Source organism: Camponotus vicinus, unplaced genomic scaffold (genome assembly GCF_025532165.1).
Source record: "Camponotus vicinus isolate PSW18456_S1 unplaced genomic scaffold, iyCamVici1.0 SCAF_10, whole genome shotgun sequence".
In the NCBI taxonomy this organism is placed as follows: Eukaryota; Metazoa; Arthropoda; class Insecta; order Hymenoptera; family Formicidae; genus Camponotus; species Camponotus vicinus.
In genome coordinates this window covers 16,452,036-16,458,035 of record NW_028141946.1, presented here as the reverse complement: position 1 = coordinate 16,458,035, position 6,000 = coordinate 16,452,036, and positions in this window count along the sequence as shown.

Sequence of the window (6,000 nt, the reverse complement as noted above, 5' to 3'; positions counted from 1 at the left end):
ATAGAAATAATCTTTGAAATAATTTGCTCAAAAATTGAAAAAGAATATATATACAGAACAGAGCAAGAGAAGAATTTGTACTCACCACATTCAAAAAGTTAAAAAAATTTTTTTAAGAAAGCAGCGCGCGGCGATTCTAATAAAAACAACTTTATAAAACTGACTATCACAATGACTCATATCATAGAACGAAACTGTTTTACTATTAAATCAGATATGAATGTATAACCTGTGTGATAACAATTCAATATATAAGCTTCATAATACTAATAATTTAAGCGGAAAATGTGTAGATTGTATAATCAGTGTAATTTTACAATTAAAATGAACTTTACACATGCATTATGTCACAAAGTTCAACGGAAAGTAGAAATACGGGGTTAAATATGCTAGTTATATATATAATACGGTTAAAATATGCTAGTATTTTAAACGCAGTGTTTTGACGCAATTTGAAAAGCATACTAGTGCGATTATTGCGATATATTAATTTGCGATTTTTAGAAAATATATTCAAATGCGAGATGAATTTTTTGTTCAAATTCATATGTAAAATGTAAAGTTTCAAAAAATATGTAAATTTTTCTATAAATAATAATAGAATTTTAAAAGTGAAACACCCTTTTGAAATTCACAGCAGTCAAAATTAATTTTCTACATTAATATAGAATTATTAATTAAATAATATTTTTGATAAAATTTTTATTGCATATTTAGTTTCTAGTAGCTGTACAGCTTTAAGAGGATATTTAAAAAAAATGTTTTTTTATTATATTTGAGAAAAAATTTTATAAATTAAATTTATTCTTTCTTTTATTATTTTCGAATAAAAATATAAAATCTTAAAAGCATTTAATGCAAAAGATAAATGTATTTATACACATACAGGTCTGATAATAATCATATCACCTTTCGTGTGCGGACAGAGTGATCAAATCAAATAAGGAAGCTCTCTACCGTTTTGTGCGATTTTTAAAATAATTAATGACAAATTAATTAATAAAAATTCACGCGAGAATAGATGCGCGACGAAAAGAGATATTCCAAGAGATGTTACGCAATTGCTAAACGCAATACATAATTAAATTTTTATTATTAATTGAGTATTGATTGTTTGATTATTAATCCCAATGTTTAATTGTACGGAAATTATTCCTGTTCTGTCCAAAACTACTCTATCTACAGATGAGACGTGCTATGGTTATTACCAGACACCGCATATATACACGACCGCTCAAAAGTATTTGGCCACCCTTAATTTAAGGGAAAACTCGAAAACGAAATTGTGTCTATTGCCTTTCATCGATGTTTATTGTTTATGCGCTAACGGAAAGTCGTTCTCAATAGCTATATTATAAATATCACTTCATGTTTACTAACAGATAGCTACAAAGTCAAATAAGGTATTTATGGCTATTTTCCTAGAATGAATACTTTTAAGTTTTTACTACGAAGGCGCGTGTTTCATGGAATTTTTTTGTTTATTTGATATTTTAGAATGTAACGGATATAGATTTGCGTCAGTTATCTGCTGCCATTTGAACAGAAAACACATCTCTTGACGCATATTTTGCAAAAATAATATATAGATAGAGAAGATATAGATAGATATATAGATAATATATATATATAGATAGATATATAGATAATACATATATAATATATAGATTAATATAAATGAATGATTTTTATTTATTTATAGTCATTTAAACACAATTTACTTAGGTGGCCAAATACTTTTGAGCGGTAGTGTACATTATACGTACTGACCTTAATAACGTTTGCCCTTTCCATTTTTCAAGATAGAATTATGCAATATAAATTATACATTTCATATTTAAATCAATATATTATACGTAAATTCAAAGTTCATCGGAACATTATCGGAGAATTGTGAATATTTAATTAGATCAAAATAAATACAACAGTACAATTGTGTAATATTATATTATACTTTTATTACATTGTAATATTATTTTATACTTATTACATTTTAAGTGTGTTCTATTATTCGGATGAAAGGCGCACTTTTTGTTCAAACTGGTGTGAAAAATGATCAATATAAAATATAAATTTATATCTTACATATATTTTTTTATATATACTGGAATATTACAAAACGTACGCCATTTAATTTTTTTACTATGTAATATAATATAAGAAAAAATACACGGAAAAGAAATTTGCTGGAACAGTTAAAAATTTTGATAGCTCAACAAATCTACAGCCGTGATACATGGACAACTAATTTTCTGTGTTACAGTTACTAAGTTTCAAAGCTCTATAAAATTAATCATTATAAATGAAAATAGGATAATATTATATAGCAAATTTTGGTATAACAAAGACGACGACAATTTTAATTAATTGAATCGAAAATATGGCTTTCAATTTCCAATGATGTATATTTGTCGAAGTAACATAGGCTTTTACTGCTTTACTAAAATTTGATATATTAACGATCTTTATTATAGCAAAGGATTAATTGTTTGACCAATATAGTATAAGCTAAAACAATAATACTTATTAAAAATTGTAATTTATTTCTATTTTTTTTTAGTAAAATATAAGAAATAAAATATAATAAAATACTTCTCTAATAATACTATTATTTATTCATATATATATATATATATATATATATATATATATATATATTGTATATATCATATATAAATATTAAATTTATGCAATAAAGCTGCAGTTTGCTCATAATGATATTTTAAATGTGTTCTAGAATAAAAGTAAAAAATTTTAATATGAAAATACGGATATAGATACACTTAATTTTATTTTGTCGTTTCTTATGTACATGTGTATTACTTATATCATACATTACGGTAAGTAATTAATATTAATAAATTATAAATAATATTGAAAATATTTAGTTCTCTTATAACTAAAAATTTAAATAAAAATTCTTTTCCAGGAATAATCGAAGAGAAGGAAGAGGAAGAGGATAACTAGCGAACAACCGATGATTTTAAGATAATTTGCATATATATAATATATATACATAAAAAAGAAACATGATCATTAAATATATCCTAAATATATCCCTAATAAAGTCATGTAAAGATAGGGATCCAGAAAAGATAGGGATGTATGTGGGAGGAGGTCGGACGAGTCTATACGCCCATTTGATCAACGAGCGACAGAATCCATTCGTGGCAACGGCATCGACGCATATCCTGTGAAGAGAGCATTCACACACTTTTCAGCCCAACGAATACCAGCCACAAATTTACAATACATTTTTTACTGTAAATTGACAGTAGAAACTAAGATTTCTTGATTATATTATGTTTACCAACTTTCTTAGCAAAATACAAGCTTAATGCAGTACCAATATACTGCAATTTTTGCTCAAATCTACTGCTATTTTATTGGCAAACTTTATAATTTGTTTATTAGGTTCAAATTTTTTCTTAATTAATTTTTTCAACTGAATTTTTTCGCTAATGTTTAATAACGAGATTCTATGTTATGTTTCATAACGAGAGGATGTTTTTAACGAAGAATAAATTCCAGCCGGCCTTCAACCGTGGAAATGAAATAGTGTAGAAAAGAAATGCCAATCATTGTATACAATTCGCAAGTTAAATGAATAAATATAAATTTCAATTTTAATGAAAATGTTCGTGTTGCATTATTAATGCGGTCAAATACGCGGTAGATCTGATATGCGTTTACGTCAGAAACTTAGATATTTTAAGTAACCAATAGTTTTAATAAATTACAGAAAATTAACTTAGCTATGGTATCTCTAAATTGCAACCTTTTGAGCATAGATTTTAGCAATACATTAATTAAAATAGCAAAAATAAAAATAATAATGAGATGTATAGAAATCAAACAAATCAACAAATTTACAATACATTTTTTATTGCTTGACAGTAGAAACTATGATTTCTTGATTATATTATGTTTATTAACTTTCTCAGCAGAATACAAGCTTAACCCCTTCACAGTCCAGCGAAAAGAAACTTTCCGTGCCAAAAGTGTGTTGAAGAAAAAAGTTTTTAAAATTGCATGAATACGTCAGTATAAATATTATTGAGGTCGCCGAATCCGAATCTGAAGCCAGAATTACAAAATTCAAAATGGTGAATCCAATATGGCGGATCAAAATTCAAAATAATTTTGGATTTCAATAAAAATGTGTATCATTTTTGAGATTGCAAAATCCAAACCTAATATCAGATTTTTCAAGTCACGAATCGAGGACGTGGCGGTTATTGACTCCGTTTTTTTATTTTTTTTATTTCTTGAAAATTGGTATACGTTTCCACTTCTGTGCAAACAGCTTGATTTGATCATTCGTGACTCTGGATTCAGCAGATAGCGGGATTTATAAGTAATTGAAGAAAAAAGTGTACATCTTTTATGTATGGCAACTATTTGTTCTGGTCCGCCATATTAAATTTGCAATTTTTAATTTGGAAAATCTGATATTAGATTCGAATTCGGCGATCCCAAAAACGATAAGAAACCTATTTTTATTCAAACCCTTTTTTTATATCAAAATTATTTTGAATTTTGATCCGCCATTTTGAAGTTCGAAATTCTGATTTCAGATTCGAATTCAGCGACCTCAGAAACCTTAAAATACCCAAGGACAATCAAATCGTAACAGTAATAACATGTTTTTTTCAAGATGCCCTATAGGGACCATGAAGCAAAAGATGCACGAATTTTTTTGGCCCCTATAGGGGTCCCTGACAGTGAAGAGGTTAATGCAATACCAATATACTGCAATATTTGCTCAAATCTGCTGCTATTTTATTGGCAAACTGTTAATAATTTGTTTATTAGATACAAATCTTTTCCTAATTTATGCTTTTCAACTGAATTTTTTCGCTTATTCATATTTTATGTTTTAAATAATTGTTATTTTTTTAGATATCTAGATCACAAAATTATTTTTGTACAGGTTACCTTTTTGAATCATAATAACAATAACTTTCTACATACAATTATGAAATAAAAGGCTCTTTTCAATTTAAATTCTTTTACAAGAAATAAGAAAGAAAGGCTAAAAGACCGTGGCACAAGATGTTAGAGTGTAAAAAATAATAAAGACTCTAAGTAAGAGACATAATATATTAATAATCAGTTAAAAATAAAAATACATACGTACGTTTCGATCTTTTCAAGATCCTTTTCAATGTTCAAGAAGTCGTTAGAAAATAAACAAACATTAAAAATTTAAAAATCATAATAACGAAGCGCGATTAAAACAAAGACAGGCGCGATAGGACAACAAATAGACATTGTGTACAGTAATAACGGTCGCCAATTTTTAAACGCTAACAATTGATGTGACGAATGAAAGCGCATAGCAAGTTAATAAATTAAAAGGCTAATAATGTCTTGCTACTATCCACATTTTCTGAAAAAAGGCTAACACACCTCTCCATCGGCAAAAGGCGTAATAAATTCGCACGTGAAATTATTCTTCGCAAAAATATATTGTGTGACGATCCCCCGATGAAAAAAGACCCAAATTTTCAGAATTTTCAGAATAATAAGCCTTATTATGTTATTTATATAATTTTTTATATATTATATTTCATATAATTTTATTATTATTATTTATATAATTTATTTGTAATTTTTTATATATTATTTTTTATATAATTTTTTGTTATTAGATTGCCACATTACATTTGTGACGCGCACGTGCTTGAGGTTACCGCCGCGCTCCTTGGTTACGAGCGTTCGGTGGCGCGGTTGCTAAGGCGCGCGCGGTAAGAGGAAAGCGGTAGGCGTGAGCTAAGAAATCCGGCCGAAAGTTGCAAGTAAGTGACAGCACTGTTGTATAAGAACGCGAAAGAAACGAGCACGGTATTTTCGCAATCATAATTTATTAATTTATTTTACGAATATTTAGTTCCGCGCGATATAGAATTCAAAAATATAATAGAAAGTTTAACGGAAAGCATATCATTAAATTTATAATAATTGACTCGCGATTCTGTAACGAAGGGGTTCGTCAAA